Raw genomic sequence first — 18,262 nt, 5'->3', positions numbered from 1 at the left:
CAAGGCATTCTTCCAAAGCATAGAGAGTTTAATCATGTGTGTGGGTGTGGGGTGGTGGGTTGGGGGGGGGGGGGGGGGGGGGGGGGGGGGGGGGAGGAGCGAGAGAGAGAGAGACAGCCCTCAAACCAGCACTACAAAGCAGGATAATTTGGGGTTGCCTGGCATTACCAAACCTCAAATACTATCACTGGGCAGCCACAGCACAAAGAGTGAGGGGATGGGTACACAAACCCAATTCGGAATGGGTGTGGATGGAGGAGGCCTCCTGCAGGAGACTACCCTCCAGGCCCTAGCCACGGCAGCGCTCCCAACTCCCCCAACAAAATACACATCCAGCCCAGTGGTATTTGCCACACTTAAAATGTGGAACCAAATGAGACAACATTTTGGGCTGACCGAGATATCCCCATGGCTCCCATCTACGGAAACCACAGGTTCCCACCCAGCCATGCTAGGCACCACTTACAAAAAATGGAGACAGGATTGGGGAGCATTGACAGTCAGGAACTTCTATATAGGAAACGGACTACTAACACTGCAAACTGACGGAGGAGTTGGAACTACAGATGGGACAAGAAAGGAGGCGCTTACAAATACAACACTTCTTCGCAAAGAGACAGTAGGGTACCCCAGGGCCCCAGAGACCACACTATTAGAGGATCTGCTGAATACAGACAGTAAGGATGGGGGAAACTGAGAAAATGTATGGACAACTACTGGACAGGGTCCGAACTCCACGAGATGAGACCAGACTGAAATGGGAGGACGAACGGGCAGAAATGAGTTGGGGACTCTGGAGCAAAGCACTGAGCAGGGTCAACACCACCTCCTCCTGCCCATGGCTCAGCCTCATGCAGTTCAAAGTGGTGCATAGAGTACATCTAACCAGAACCTAAAAGAACAGGTTCTTCCCAGAGATGGCGGCCAACTGAGAACCGTGCCAAAGAGGCCCGGCCAACCACACCCACATGTTTTGGGCCTGTCCCAAACTTGTTGGGTTTTGGACAGTCTTTTCCGAGGCAATGTCCAAGGTGTGGGGATGAGGGTGGAGCCATGCCCAAAAAGTGGGAACCTTCGGGGTATCAGAGCAGTGAGAGCTACACATGGGGAAGAAGGCCAATGCCCTAGCTTTCGCTTCCCTAATCGCAGGCATGACAAAAACCACAAGGGGTGGGGGGAGAGAGGGAGCGGAAGCGGGGTGCGGCACCTCCCTGAACAAACAGGGAGGATACCAAGGGGGAGTGAGAGGGCTGGGAGTCGGGGAGGTAAGGATAGCACATGGAGACAGGTGGGTAAAAAATGTAAATAAATATAAAGGAATCTCTTGTATGTACAATATCGAACACAAAATGCAACTGTATATGAAATCGAAAATACCAATAAAATTCTTTTAAAAAAATATTTATATATTTCCAAATGGGGATGGTGAGTGATTTGGAGCTGAAATTGCCTGAGGTGGTGTTCACAATATGCCTGCTTCCGTGATCTTCCAGGTGGTGGAAGTTAAAAGTTTGGTGTTAGCGAAGAATTTTTGATTTCTTAAAAATAATACTGTATTAAAAGTTGTTTTGATGCTATCAAATCAATAATCACGTTTGTGGCATATAGTTACAGTATTAAAATATTTTATGAAGCAAAATAATTGCTTCCATTGCATATAGTTAATATTGGAAGTTTTAGCACTGGGCTAAATCGCTGGCTTTGAAAGCAGGCCAGCAGCACGGTTCGATTCCCATAACAGCCTCCCCAAACAGGCGCTGGAATGTGGCGACTAGGGGCTTTTCACAGTATCTTCATTGAAGCCTACTCGTGACAATAAGCGATTTTCATTTCATTTCATAAGCTATATTTTAAGCTCTATTAAAGTTAATACAATCAAATTAATTTATTGCTGAAAAGGATACATTTTTTTGTTGAAGCTTTTCATTTTGCACTCATCAGAACAATTCATGAATACCAAATGTAGAGGGAACAACAATTTATACTATGTGAGAAGAATGCTGATTGTTGACTTCTATATTTTGATGTGAACCACAAGCTGTTTCTTATATTGACCGAATGATCACACAACTAGTGTATTAGTTCAAAGACAGTTTAGTAATAACACAAGACTTATTACTATATGCATTAATGCACGCGACTATGCACTAAACTAGACATAATAACGTAAGATGATCTTAACTTCGGGGTGACCGGCTCTGTGCGAGATAAGGCCTTTATCTGTCCACGTGGGTTGGTTGGAAGTCTTCAGGTTCGTCTCGGCTGGGCTCGCCCTCCAGGTAGCGATCACGGGTCCTTGAACTTGGCTAGTTGATATGCTGCAATTGGTCGCACACAGACCGGTCCAAAAGAGGCCGTCCTTTAGGTTTGTAGTTCTTCTTATCGCCCTGGGCTTTCGTGCTCTTTGGGGCGGTCCTGACTCCAGATCCAATAGATCAATAGGGTTTCGATCATCCTCATTGATCCTGGCCAATTAGGGGGCGGATACCTCGGTGGCTGGGTGGATCCTAGCTACCATTGTTCTGCGCACGTCGGCCTTTCCAAATAAGGGGAAGTGGCGCCGGTTAGTCTGCTACTGTTGTAACTCCTTGATTCAAACTCTAGTGGCCTGAGGGAAACGGTGATTGACTCTTAATGGATACAAGTTTCAGTCAGGTCTGGCTTCTTTGCACAATACACAGAGGCTGTGTACCTGTCTGTGTCCAAGCTGGCCACAATTCCCATGGTCCTTTGCAGGTGGCCATTCTAGATGGATACATGATTGATTGGCAAGTAGACTCTAATTGGTAGAGATGTTTACATGGAGAATGCATCAGTTGATGCCTATTGACAGTTAACTGCCAAGAATTGTTTAATATTTAATCCAATCATCTTGACAATGATTGCTCCATGCATTGCACTGCGGAATGAAGCAGCGACTGGCTGTCACTTATTTCGCTGAAAAAGGTGCAATATGTATACATGTTCTTTCTATCTGCAAAGAAAAGGGTTCTGTGTATTACTATATGTATCTTCCAGTGCACACACATGAGTCACGCTGCAGGCCTGACTGACTATCTTAAATTAGTCATCAGCATAAATTTTAGCACACTGAGGATTATTTAGCAAATGTTATCTAATCGCAGATTCACATGTTGGACATTGTGTTTTGCAAGAGCAGGCTGGTTGGGTATGGTTTGTTCATTATCCATTGCAAACAGAGGAAGGGACATGCTGTTTGTTATGATCCGCCAGTCTTTGGGATGTACGCTCTATATCCCTGGCATTACACTGGCATGATGTACCATTACTCATTTGTGTGATGAGCAGAACACGTTTTTGGCTTGATGACAACATCCTGTTACTGGTGAATGCCACTTGTTTTGCGATTGCATTGTTGCAGCATGAAACAGCTTGCTTCACCTATTGCTCAAATTTTTGCGATACCTTGTTCTTCCATGTTAATCAGAGGTAGACTGCACACTTGTCATGGCTGAAGGTGATGGCCTTAGGTCCATTCATGAGTTTGCACAATATAAAGTGAGAAATTATTTGATCAGGGTAGCCATTATCCCAGGGATCTCTTTGCACCCTATTTCTGCATCAAACATGCATGGTGAACAAGTGGCTTGGGCCATATTTACAAAGTTGCTGATGAGGCCAGTCTTAGTGCGTTCTGGAACTGTAAGAATCCCAATGTGTATTTCGACCAGTGGAGGAAGGCTTGTGATAGACGATGGTAAAGAACTCCCTGCAGATTTCCCAACTAGTATGTCAAGGAAAGGGAATTTGTTGAGGTTGAGGGGCGACCTGATAGAGGTCTACAAAATTATGAGGGACATAGACAGAGTGGATAGTCAGAGGCTTTTCCCAAGGGTAGAGGGGTCAATTACTAGGGGGCATAGGTTTAAGGTGCGAGGGACAAGGTTTAGAGGAGATGTACGAGGCAAGTTTTTTACACAGGGTAGTGGGCGCCTGGAACTCGCTGCTGGAGGAAGTTGTGGAAGCAGGGACGATAGTGACATTTAAGGGGCATCTTGACAAATACATGAATAGGATGGGAATAGAGGGATACGGACCCAGGAAGTGTAGAAGTTTTTAGTTTAGACGGGCAGCATGGTTGGTATGGGCTTGGAGGGCCGTAGGGCCTGTTCCTGTGCTGTACTTTTCTTTGTTCTTTGTTTGACTGCTCCATTTCAAAGGTGATTTTGAGCATAGGATGGAGCCAATTAAGACGTGCTGCTACGGATTTAAATATGGCACATGTATCACCCACATTTAAGAAAAATGCAAGGGGTAGAAGATTCGGTGTCATTCCATCGAATGAATATTTCTCATGGAATCTAACAAAGATGTGTGCAAGAGCTGGGCCTAGAAGGAATCCCATGGTAATACCATCTATTTGGGCAGAAGTGGTGTTGTTAAAATATGAACTCAGCAATTCGCACCGTTGAGTTCTCTTCTTGTATATTATGAATTGCTGTTTATATTTGGTAATCTTGCAAACGAATTGTCCTGATGAATGTAAAATGGTTTTCACAAAAGTGTTTTTTTCAACAATACTCGAGTGAATTTTGTTGGGAACCACAGAACCTATATTTTTGTGGCATCGACGTTCGATGTTAACCTGAAAATAGTTATTCGGAGATCACATTTACCTGCTGCTCCCTCATGATTTTCAATGACCTCCTGAGAAGTGATGATATCAGGAATTTCACATGCGTTGCTTCAGAGATGACCCACCATCATAATCTGAAAATGCTCCAATATCTGTTGGACGTCAGCTCAGGAAGGTTGTCTTTGCTAATGTGTGCACCATGTGTTGATTATATATTTATGTTAGTCCTGGGAAGTAGAACATTTCTATCAATCAGCGTCAGATTTTAATATCTCCAGTTCCCTTCCAACATTGAGAGCTGCCAAATAAATTACTTTTGCTGTTTCTGAAAGGTTTCTTAGGACCAACCTTAATGTCACTAACGTGACATTGTTTGACTTTTCAAAGACAGGTTCCTCGTGTCTGTTGGAGTGGAACCTAGAGGGGATCCCGTGGCAACATCATTTATTTGGGGATATATAGTGTTGTTAAAACATGAACTTGGCAACATCATACAGTTGAGTTTAGATGTGATTCTGCAATTGGACAACAATTGCTGAATAATCCTCAAGATTTAAAAAATTATGCTGACAACCAAGGATTGTCAGTTTGGTTCATAGTGTGGCATGTTTGCGTGTGCCAGAAGTGACATATAGTAATACACAGAATCCTGTTCTTTGCAGACAGTGTGACGATTGGAAGACTTTAGGAATATTGGATTCAAAGTATTGGGTAATTTAAAGGGATAAAAGCCTGGGTTAAAATGTATTCAACTGTAGTGATGTTTAATTCTGTTTTGCACAGCCTCGCCAGAAGGTGAAATTGGCAAAGGAATGTGTTTTTCAGTCTGGGCTAATGGAGCGCAGTTGAATTCTGACCTGTCTGATGCTGAGTCCACAATTCTCCCATAGTAAGATTGATTAAGAGCTGTCTGTTTCTTTTCTTGTTGTTTAGTAATCGTAAGTTCTTTCCGGGTATGAAGTTTAAAAAAGTTAATATTGTCGTCATAATGATGTTTTGTTTAAAAATATTGAGCCCTACTATTTCATGCAATTTGGAATGAATCATTCTTTCCGCACAATCTTATAAATAAACTCAAATATTAGGGTTTCGGTCCAGTATCCTAGCCTCTGTTGGATTCTGGTCTGGGATTGTAATAACAGAAAGAACACATACCCACATTGTGCCTGTACAGTGCAGAAGGAGGCCATTCGGCACTCTACCCCGTAAACCAAACTAAGGGGCAATTTTGCATTGCCAATCCACCTAACCTGCACATCTTTAGACTGGGAGGAAACCGGAGCACCCGGAAGAAACCCACATAGGCACGGGGAGAAAGTGCAAACTCCACGGTCACCTGAGGCTGGAATTAAACCCGGGACCCTGGAGCCGTGAGCCAGTATTACTAACCACTGTGCCGCCATGCCTCCAAGCTAAACAATATAAGTAACGGCCCTTTGCTGATTTATTCCTCAAGGCAATGCCTTGTCAAGAGTCAGTTTGTCTGGTTTAAATGTCAAACAATGGTTTCCAATTAAGCTACATATATTACTACACAGGCACTGTTCTTTGTTCGTTGGAACATGTACACACATTGCATCTGTTTCAGCTGAATAGTGAGATTTCTACTTTGGCGCCAGATTAAGATGGTTTTGTGTTGTATGGTAAACTAGGAATTAGACAATTCATGTAGGAACTATTTAACAAGGTGAGAATCCTGCTTTGGAATTTAACCCGAATTCTGGAGGTGAATGGACAGTGTTCACATTCTTTATACATTCTTACCCACTTTTGATTGAGGTAAAAATGTTTGATTAATTCCTAAATGTTCCTTATTTACTATGGTGCTCCATGTTTCTAGGGCAGCATGGTAGCATTGTGGATAGCACAATTGCTTCACAGCTCCAGGGTCCCAGGTTCAATTCCGGCTTGGGTCACTCTCTGTGCGGAGTCTGCACATCCTCCCCGTGTGTGCGTGGGTTTCCTCCGGGTGCTCCGGTTTCCTCCCACAGTCCAAAGATGTGCAGGTTAGGTGGATTGGCCATGATAAATTGCCCTTCGTGTCCAAAATTGCCCTTAGTGTTGGATGGGGTTACTGGGTTATGGGGATAGGGTGGAGGTGTGGACTTGGGTAGGGTGCTCTTTCCAGGAGCTGGTGCAGACTCGATAGGCCGAATGGACTCCTTCTGCACTGTAAATTCTATGTTCCAGTGGCTCAGAAGTTAATTACAATTTGATTGGACAAGATGGACCCTCTCAATTCTGCAACCAACTATACTGTTTAAAGGTCTTAAAAGTCCATTTTTTTGTTGCAGTTACCCTTCATGTAACACATGAAACACATGAACACATGGGCAGCAGGGTAGCATGGTGGTTAGCATAAATGCTTCACAGCTCCAGGGTCCCAGGTTCGATTCCCGGCTGGGTCACTGTCTGTGTGGAGTCTGCACGTCCTCCCCCTGTGTGCGTGGGTTTCCTCCGGGTGCTCCGGTTTCCTCCCACAGTCCAAAGATGTGTGGGTTAGGTGGATTGGCCAGGCTAAATTACCCGTAGTGTCCTAATAAAAGTAAGGTTAAGGGGGGGGGGGGGGGGGTTGTTGGGTTACGGGTATAGGGTGGATGCGTGGGTTTGAGTAGGGTGATCATGGCTCGGCACAACATTGAGGGCCGAAGGGCCTGTTCTGTGCTGTACTGTTCTATGTTCTACAGTCTTGTATTGATTTCAATTCCTATTGCCGGAAAATGAAGTATCCTGTGCCTCACAATGAACAACACGACTACCAAATGGCCATCACACAAGCCAAACCTTGTCACTGGTGTCTTCCAGATCCTCAGGACCTACACAGCCAATGAATTAGGTTTGATTTTACTTTGCTCCTGGGAAGTTCCTTGGGAGCAGGTTGATTACAGTGAAGGTGCTTATGTAAATAAGTTGTTGTTGACTTGTGGTCACTGGTGTGGAGGTAAACGCAGCGATCAATTTACCCCTCCAGCAGTTGGATATCACACACATTGCTTCACAGTAAAGCAACGCCCATGGAAGATAGACCCACTAGTATTAAGAAAGAAACGCAGGAATTAAATTTTTAAAAAGCTGTTTACATTTTAATTTTGGGAAATAAAGTTACATGCGGTAGGCAGTATTGAGGGGAGACTTATGGGCGTTTATGCAAAAAAAAAATTACGCCAACGCTGTAACTCGGTTACAGGAATCTGTAACAGACAGTAACGAGGAGGAAGGAATGTGCTGAAAGTGGATAATTTACCGAATGAAGGCGTTACTTAAAACAGCGCAGAGGGAAACTCTTGGGGAGGCGTTGACGCCTAATTAAGAGGTTCCGTGTAAAAAACGAGCTTGCAGAACACAAAGGAAGGGGAGGTGAAGATCGAGCCCGCCAGTGTCTCGGTTTCCTGTCCAGTTAATTTCCCTCGTCTCGGGGACACTTTCTTTTGTGTAGCGGCGTCCAAGGCGTGTGTTACTGGAGAGCCACGCGAAATAATTTGTAAATGTGAACCAGCCGCGCTATGGAGAGCAGGCAAGCCCCTTGTAAAACCGATCGCCAGAGAAACACTCAGCCCGCTTCAACACCCATCCGAGGAGCAAGGACAGAATAAAATTAATCAAGAAAGGAGGTAAAAAGAGTTCCCCAATCTATTCTGTCCGTGCGCTCGTTTGAATACAATGACACCCTATACAGTTATTGCGAAGTTTAATGATGATGCTTGGAATATCTTTGAACCTCTTAGAAACGCAATGACCGAGCGCCCTTTTTAACTGTCCGAACCTTGCCGACAGAAAGTTTATGATGGCAATTTTCATTTGACTTAACTAAGATTAGAGCACTGGAATCAAAACGTTCAACTTAAGTAATTTAGACTTCAATTATTTAATTCATTTTTACTATAATCGCCAGCCTCGTTCATTTAAATTCGAAGACGAATTTGCATGGAAAACTGTAAATTATTGTTATGTAAAGCTAAATTCTTTTAATTTAACCTCAAAGCCGCACTTAGTACAAACCTGGTTATTGTTTTATCTCAGTGTCAATTTGTGGCCTGATTCTTTCATCTCAAACCTTCAAATTCATTTTATCCTAACCCTGCTGGCCTTGAATCTTCCCTGGGAAACTCCAAATTTGACATCTTTAAACGCTACTTACACTTCCCACATCACCAATGTACTGGGATAAAGGCTCATTACAACCACCTCCCCCTCTTAACTCATTCTTTATTAGAACTGTGGAATTGCTTGTCCTCTTCACCCTCCCCCCCCCCCCCCCCCCCCCCAAACAGCCTTCTCTACAATCTTAGGTCTCCAAAATCTAACCTTTGGATAAAGCCTAACCATAGAACATAGAACAGTACAGCACAGAACAGGCCCTTCGCCCTCGATGTTGTGCCGAACAATGATCACCCTACTTAAACCCACGTAACCCGTATACCCATAACCCAACAATCCCCCCATTAACCTTACACTACGGGCAATTTAGCATGGCTAACCCGCACATCTTTGGACTGTGGGAGGAAACCGGAGCACCCGGAGGAAACCCACGCACACACGGGGAGGACGTGCAGACTCCACACAGACAGTGACCCAGCCGGGAATCGAACCTGGGACCCTGGAGCTGTGAAGCATTGATGCTAACCACCATGCTACCGTGAGGCCCATGATTTGTAATTCTTCCAAACTTCCTCAGTTCAGCTTTGACGCCAACAATTTTTCTATTAAAAAACTGTACATTTAAGAGAAAGATAGTGGGAACCACACAAGGATGGCACAAGAACAAATAAAGAACAATATAGCACAGGAACAGGCCCTTCGGCCCTTCAAGCGTGCGCCGAACACGTGTCCTATCTAGACCAACCACCTGAATCCTTCTATACCCCGCCTGTTCATGTGCTATCCAGATAAGTCTGCACATCACCACTGAACCTTGCCCCCGTCACCTTTAACCTGTGCTCCCTTGTAATTGTCGTTTCTGCCCTGGGAAAAGGCCAGTGAGCTTGACGTCAGTGATCGTGAAATTGTTGGAAAAGATTCTCAGAGATAGGGTATATGCATATTTGGAAGTGAATGGTCTTATTAGCGACAGCCAGCATGGTTTTGTACGAGGGAGTTCATGTCTCACTAATTTGATTGAATTTTTTAAGGAGGTGACAAAAATGATTGATGAGGGAATTCCAGTGCTCTGTACCAGGCAACATCCTGGTAAAACTTTTCTGTACTCTCTCCAAAGCCTCCACATCCTTCTTGCGGTGTGGTGACCAGAATTGGACACAGTATTCCAAATGTTCCATATAATTGTTACATAACTTTTGAGCTTTTGTACTCGATACTCCGTCCTATGACGGCAAGCATGCCATATGCTTTCTTTACCACCATTTCCACCTGTGCTGCCACTTGTGACCTGCACGCCCAGATCTCTCTGTGTCTCTATGCTCCTGATGGTTCTGCCATTCATTTTATAGCTCCCACCTGAATTGGATCTACCAAAATGCATCACCTAGCATTTGTCCGGGTTAAATTTCATCTGCCATTATTCTGCCCAATTTTGCAGCATATCTACATCCTGTTGTATTCTCTGACAATCTTCATCACTAGCCACAACTCCTGCAAACTTAGTATCATCCGCAAACTTGCTAATCAGACCCTCTACGTTTTCCTCCAAGTCATTTATATATATATCACAAAGAGCAGAGGTCCCAGAACTGATCCCTGCGGAACACCACTAGTTACAGATCTCCATTCAGAAAAACACCCTTCCACTGCTACCCTTTGTCTTCTCTGGCCAAGCCAGTTCTGGATCCATCCAGCTAGTTCACCCCTGACCCCATGTGATCTAATCTTTTGCACCAGCCTGCCAAGAGGGACCTTCTCAAATGCTTTACTAAAGTCCATGTAGACAACATTCCCTCATCAATCATTTTTGTCACCTCCTCAAAAAATTCAATCAAATTAGTGAATTCCCTTGTCCAAAACCATGCTGTCTGTCGCTAATAAGACCACTCACTTCCAAATATGCATATACCCTATCTCTGAGAATCTTTTCCAACAATTTCACGATCACTGACGTCAAGCTCACTGGCCTATAACTATCCGGATTATCCTTGCAACCCTTCTTAAATAACAGTACAACATTGGCTATCCTCCATTCCTCTGGGATCTCACCTAAAGCCAACGAGGACTCAAAGATTTTTGTCAGAGGCCCAGCGATTTCATCTCTTGTCTCCCTCAGTCATCTGGGATAGATGCCACCTGGCCCTGGGGATTTGTCTACCATAGCACTTCCTCCCTCCTAATAACAACATGTTCTAAAGTGTTTTCATATCCCCCTGAGCCACCACCAATCAACATGCCCCTCTCCTTTGTGAATGCCGATGCAAAATACTCATTAAGGACCTCACCTACTTCCTCTGGTTCTACACATAATTTCCCTCCTTTCTCCTTGAGAGGGCCAACTCTTTCTATCGCTACCCTCTTGTTCCTAATATACATATAAAATGCCTTGGGATTCTCCATAATCCTGTCTGCCAAGGACATTTCATGACCTCTTTATGCCCTCCTAACTCCCTGCTTGAGCTCTTTTCTACTTTCCTTGTATTCCTCAAGTGCTTTATCTGTTTTTAGTTGCCTGCACCTCACATATATATATTTATTCTTTTTGACAAGGTTCTCAATTTCCCTGGTCATCCACGGTTCCTGAATCCTGCCTTTCCTGTCTTTACTTTTTACCGGCACATGCCTGTCCTGCGCTCCCATCAACTGCTCCTGAAAAGACTGCCACATGCAAAATGTGAATTTGCCCTCAAGCAGCCCCTCCCAAACAACAGCCTCCAAATCCTATCTAATCTGGTTGGAGTTAGCCTTCCCCCAATTTAGCTCCTTAACCTTGGGACAACACTCGTCCTTTCCCATGAGTATCCTAAGGCTTACGGAATTGTGATCACTGTTTGCCACATGTTCTCCACTACAATGTTGATGACCTGGTCGGGCTTGTTCCCCAGTACTAGGTCCAATAAAGCCCTCTCTCTCATCGGACTATCCCCGTATTGTTCCAAAAAACCTTCTTGGACACACTGAACACATTCCTCACCATCCAGACCCCTAGCCCCAAGGGATTTCCAGTCAATGTGAGGAAAATTAAAGTTTCCCACTACAACAACCCTATTATTTCTACATCTATCCAGAATCTGCTCACATATCTGTTCTTCAACTTACTGTGGACTGTTGGGAGGCCTGTAGTACACCCCCACCATAGTGACTGCCCCCTTCCTGTTTCTGAGCTGTACCCACAGTGCCTCGTTCCTTGATTTTTCCATGGTATCCTCCCTATGTACATCTGTAATAAGTTCCCTAACCAGTATTGCAACTTCCCCACCTTTTACCTTCCTCCCTGTCTCGTCTAAAACACCTATATACTGGAATATTGAGCTGCCAGTCCTGTCCCTTTTTTAACCAAGTCTCCATTACAGCAACCATATCCAAGTTCCGCTTGTGAATCAAGGCTTTAAGTTCATCTGTCTTACCTGTTTTACTACGTGCATTGAAGCAGATACACTCCAGACCTCCAAGCCCACTGAGTTCAACCTCTGCCAGCCCACTCTTCCTCTTAGCCAGCCTGACCCTGGTACCATGCTCATCCCCAGTCTCTGCACTTGCTGGCTTACTGTCCTGATCCCACCCACCTACCAAATTAGTTTAAACCCACCCGAACCATACTAGTAAACCTCCCAGCCAGGATATTGGTGCCTCTCCAGTTCAGGTTTAACCCGTCTTTCTTGTACAGGCCCCACATTCCCTGGAAGGCATCCTGGTGATCCAAAAAACTGAAACCCTCCCTCCTCCACCAGTTGTTTAGCCATGTGTTCAACTGCACTATATCCCTGTTGCTAGCCTTGCTAGCATGTGGCACGATGAGTAATCCTGAGATTACTACCCTAGAGGTCTTGCTTTTTAATCTCCTACCTAGCTCCCTAAATTGCCGTTGCAGGACCTCGCTACTCTTTCTACCTATGTCATTCATACCAATGTGGACAATGACCTCTGACTGATTTCCCTCCTGTTTTAGGGTGCTTTGTACCCGCTCAGAGACACCCAGGACCTTGGCACCAGAGAGGCAAATTACCATCCTGGAGTCCAAAGAGAGTCTAAAATTGGGAAGCAACTTTGTGGATTTAAGGGAAGTTTTTTTAAAAATGGCAAAGAGGCTAATGATGAGACCCAGGATGGACAAATCTCCCGGACATGATGGTTACCACCTCCAAGTATTAAAAGAGATTGGCGGAAAGAATTGAAGATGCTCAATTTCCCAAAGCTCTCTAGATTACAGAATTGTGCCTTTGGGTTGGGAAATTGAAAAAGCCACTCCATTATTTAAGACGGAGGGGAGGGAGAAACAAAGGAACCAGATCAATCAGTTGAACATCAATTTTGTAAAAGTTGCTAGCATTTATATTCCTGGTTAACCATGCGATTAAGTTAGTGTTGGACCATCTCCCATCGTTATTCAAAGTTACAGACTGCAAGATGCATATAAACGTCCAGGTTGCCACAGCAACTCGGACACCGAGTGAATGACCACACCGCCATTGGGATCTGTTATCAGAGCACAAGGACAGTATCAGCTGGTCAGAGAATTGGCGCCCACTTGTGAAAGATTGGTCATGTCTGAAAAGTGATGGTGATTAGGAGATGGCTGTGGTCAGACACCATCTGCATTTTGATTTTGCCTGCCAAACATCAGGAAACATATTTTCTTTAGAAGGGTCATGGTGTAGATTCACCAGAATGATGGGGGCTTAAAGGGTTAAATTACAAGTACAGGTTGCGTAAAAATAGTTTGCATTCCTTTTATTCAGACGCTTGGGAGGTGATCTACTTGCGATGTTTAAAATGATAAAGGAATCCAAAACTAGAGGGTATCATCTTAAAATTGGAGCTAAGCTAATTGGAAATGAAACTAGGAAGTACCATTCTCTACAAAGAGCAGTAAAACCTAAAGAATCTGGATGCTGGGGATCTGTTGACATTTTCAAGCCTGAGATCAATAGATTTTTGTTGATCAACAGCCGAGGAATATGGATGAAAGGCTGGTAATTGGCATTGAAGTTCAGATCAGCCATTGTCTAATTCATTGCCAAGACATTTTCCAGGGGATAATTAGCCTACTCATGTTCCTATGTCCTGCACTATTAAGTTTTGGCCCCTGACCATTGTGTATTTTTTTTCAATTCAAAACGTCTTGTGTAGTTTCATACAAAGCTAAAATAAATCAATGAATTGATTTATTTGTCGAGTTATCAGAAATAGGAGGGAGACGTGTGCCATGTGATCACTCGGGCCTTAAGTAAAATCATGGCTGACACCCCAATTCCAATTTCCTGCCCCAGTCCCATAATGTTTGATTAGTATTCATTGGTTTGTCAGTCTCAACCACTGAGCATCTGCAGAATCACAGAATTGTTACGGAGTAGGAGGAGGCCATTCAGCCTATCGGGTTTGCACCAGCTCTCGAAATGAGCATCGTGATTTAGTGCCGTTCCCCTGCCTTCACCCCCGTACCCCTGCACATTGTTTCTATTCTAATAATCTTCTAATGTTCTCTTGAATGCCTTGATTGAACCCGCCTCCATCACACTTCCAGGCATTGCATTCCAGACCCGAACCACTTGTGTGAAATCGTTTTTTTCTCATCTCACATTTGCTGCATTTGCCAATCACTTTAAATCTGTGCCCTCTCATTCGCGATCCTTTTACAAGTGGGAACTGTTTCTCCCTACCCACTGTTCAGCCCCCTCATGATTTGAACACTGCAATCATATCTCCTTTTAGTTACCTCCTTTTAGTCTTCCCCTCTCCAAAGTGAGCAGTCCAAACATCTTCAATCTATCCCATAATTGAAGTTTCTCATTCCTGGAACCATTCTTGTAAACCTCTTCTGCACTCTCTCCAATACGTTCACATTATTCCTAAAATGTGGCACCCAGAACTTTACACTACTCCAGCTGAGGTCTAACTAGTGTCCTATACAAGGTCAGCATAATCTCCTTGCTCGTGTGCTGTATGCCCCTCTTAATAAAGCCTGCTTTATTAACTGCTCACTCCATCTGCCCTGCCACATTTATATACCCAGGTCCTTCTGCTTGGGTAGCATGGTGGTTAGCATAAATGCTTCACAGCTCCAGGGTCCCAGGTTCAGTTCCCGGCTGGGTCACTGTGCGGAGTCTGCACGTCCTCCCCGTGTGTGCATGGGTTTCCTCCGGGTGCTCCGGTTTCCTCCCATAGTCCAAAGATGTGCGGGTTAGGTGGATTGGCCATGCTAAATTGCCCGTAGTGTCCTAAAAAAAGAGTAAGGTTAAGGTTTGTTGGGTTCCGGGTATAGGGTGGATACGTGGGTTTGAGTAGGGTGATCATTGCTCGGCACAACATCGAGAGCCGAAGGGCCTGTTCTGTGCTGTACTGTTCTATGTTCTATGCTCCTGCGCATCCTTTAGAATTGTACCCATTATTATATATTGTCCATCCATGTTCTTCCTATGAAAATGAATACTCTGCATTGAACTCTGCTACATGTCTGGCCACTCCATCAACTTGTGTAAGTCTTTTTGAAGTTCTACACTGTCCTGCCCGTTTATAGTGCTTCCAAGTTTTATATCATCCACAAACTTTGAGATTGTCCCTTGTACGCCAAGATCTAGATAATTAATATATATCAGGAAAAGCAAGGGTCCCAATACTGGCCCCATGAGAAACTCGACTACAACCTTCCTCTAGCCAGAAAAATAGCCATTGACCATTAATCTCTACTTCCTATTACTCAGCTAATTTTGTATCCACGTTGTTACTGTCCCTTTTATTCAATGAGCTAGAACTTTTCTCACAAGTCTGTTGTTTGATTTGAGAACTATAAGGATTCACAACACTCTTAGTTAAGAATTTTCTCCTTATCTCAGTCCGAAATGGCTGACCCCTTACCTTTGACCCCCTAGTCCTAGATTCTCCAGTCAGGGAAAGCATCACCTCTCAGATTTCTAAACTCCAGAAAACGTTGGATCAATCTGCTCAATTTCTCCTCATTAGACAACCCCGGATCTCAGATTGTGTATAATTCTGCTCAGATCAGCCTCATCTGCAATTGATCCTCCAAGTGCAATACATAATGTTCATTAAAAATATCTGAAATAAACTGAAATGGCATGGTAGATTGACACTTCTCAAGGCTATGGCCAAGTGTTGGAAAATGGAATTAGAATGGATAGATGCTTGATGGCTGGCGCAGACACGATGGGCTGAAGGACCTCTTTCTGTGTTGTAAAACCTGATGACTCCATAACCATATTGAAGAGCTGTGTTAGAAATCATTTAAGCTGCATGAATCTATGAACGTGAAGCTTTGTTAAAACACAACATGTATAATTTTACTCCAACTGATGTAGTGTGACTTGGTGTTGAATGTGAGACCAGGCTGCACATTGGTGACAGTAACAGTTACAATCATTGCCAAGGCAACGTTTATAAAAGTAACCTGTGAAAAGCTCTTTGATATTTTACTACATTAACTTAAAATTTTGTCGTCAGATTGTCTTGTTGGGGCCTTTCTGACATAGTTTCACTGGCATTAGTGGTAAACAAATACGTCGTTCTTGACCAATTCCAATTTGAGACTGGTATTGGATAGGGAGTATAATTAATTTTTGCTCACCTGGCATGACTGCAAATCTGGCCGTTGCAGGATTGATGTATCATTAATGTTTGGATACGGTTGATGGAATAATGTTCTCCCTGCTCTGTTGACATATTGTCTTAAGTGTAATGAGCTTAGGCAACCTGTATTCAGTTCCTAAACCTACCCCGCTCACAGCACCGAACAACAACTTGCATTTTTATATTCAAAAAAGGAAGACTTGCATTTACATACTGGTCTTCATGATGACTGGACATCTCAAAACATTGTATAGTCAATCGAGTACTTTTGAAATGTAGTCACTGTTGTGATGTAAGAAATATATCACCTTTAATCTTAGTTAAACATTCTAAAGCAAGTCAACCAAAATTTGACACCGAGCAACATAGAGAGATAGTAGGAAAGGTGACCCTTGGTCAAAAAAGTCTATAATTTGCCCTAAATGAATAATATTCCTCAAAACTATCACAAAGATAGTTGGTGTGAAGAACCCAACATTCATTCTAGTGCACCAACAGCTACTGGTCTGAGATTGAGGCAGGGCAGAAAGTTCCTCCAATCGGTTCTGCACATAATTTGTGAGTGAACTAGGTGCAAAATGTGGAAAATATTCCATCCATAAAATTCTGAAATGAACAATTTGATGGTCCTACTGTAACCCTCCAAAAATGAAATAAAATCAAATTAATAGTATTTCATTTCTGAGCAAGGCACCATGTGGTGCAGCTTGATGGCTTTTATCTGAAAGCTTAGTTCAAAATGGATTCAAGTTTGTGTGCCAACCATCTTCCTATGATGGTATCTTCAAGAACTGTCTCCGTGTAGCTGAACCTTGGGTCAAAAAGGTTCTTTAATATGTTTCTCCTCTTCTTTTCCCCCTACTATGTACACTGACTATAAGTGTAATTTTGTCAAGAAAGAATGGTGATATTTTTAATGAACAAAAGGAGGAAATTGAATGATTAATTTTATGTTAACCACTTCTCAACGTGCATCCTCTGTAGCCGAGAGCAACCCGAATGTGCAGAAGGATTTTCAGCATATGCCTGACTCCATAGGAATCAAAACAAAAATAGTTCAGCTTCCTGTTTTTTTTGGATGAAAGCAATTCTGTGGGACAACGCAGCCTCTGTAAACAACATTTTATATGCTGATGCCACTGGCATGCTGTGACTCAGTTCCTCCAACTTGCCCAAGTTCCAAGGTAGTTTTAATTTAAAAAAAACATATGTTTATTAAAAATGTTTCATAATAAACAAAATTATACCAAACAATTAACCAAAGTTACACAATAAAACAGCAAGATTAACAGGCAAAAGCACATACTAACTTAACCCCAAAAAGATAAACGAAACCGGAGACTAGCACCTTATAAAGGAAATGAATGGCAGCCATCTTAGGCAGAACCCTTCCACCAACCCTCAAATGGTTTACTTAACCTTCCCCAAATGTAAGAAACAAATGAGGTCACCCAACTAAGCCGAGGCACTGGGCAGAGTAGAAGATCTCCACCTGAGCAGAACTCTGCTCCGGGCTATTAACGAGGCGAAGGCGAGGATACCCGAACAGGCGCCGGAATGTTGCGACTAGGGACTTTTCACAATAACCTCATTGCAGTGTTAATGTAAGCCTACTTGTGACAATAAAGATTATTTTTATTATATCCACCTTCAATCCCGTCTGAAGCACCAGTGGGTCTTATACCCCAAAATGACCACCAGCGGACATGGATCGAAATCAATATTGAGTATCTCTGACATGGTGTTGAAGAAAGAGGCCCAAAAGCTTATCAAATTGGGACAAGACCAGAATATATGAGCGTGGTTAGCTGGCCCCCGAGAACAGCGCTCACACTTGACCACCCCAGGGAAAAGTCCACTCATCCTCGCTTTAGTCAGATGCACCCTGTGCACCACCTTGAATTGGATCAGGCTTAGACGAGCACATGAAGACGTGGAGTTGACCCTGTGAAGGACCTCACTCCATACCTCATCCAGAATTGG

The 18,262-nt window shown here is 43.6% G+C and overlaps 1 protein-coding gene across 1 annotated transcript in view; it reads left to right on the top strand.

The window, feature by feature from the left end:
- The first annotated feature begins 7,856 nt into the window (after positions 1 to 7,856).
- The window catches only part of LOC119965470 (transmembrane protein 200A-like), a 40,801-nt gene continuing 30,395 nt past the window's right edge, over positions 7,857 to 18,262 (top strand). Inside the window, exon 1 of the mRNA XM_038796293.1 lies at positions 7,857 to 8,208. The gene's annotated coding sequence lies outside the window, so the exon portion shown is untranslated. The remainder of the gene's footprint in view (positions 8,209 to 18,262) is intronic.

This window comes from Scyliorhinus canicula, chromosome 1 (assembly GCF_902713615.1).
Source record: "Scyliorhinus canicula chromosome 1, sScyCan1.1, whole genome shotgun sequence".
NCBI lineage: Eukaryota > Metazoa > Chordata > Chondrichthyes > Carcharhiniformes > Scyliorhinidae > Scyliorhinus > Scyliorhinus canicula.
Note: the sequence above shows the minus strand (reverse complement) of the source record. Positions and strands in the feature narration are given on the sequence as shown.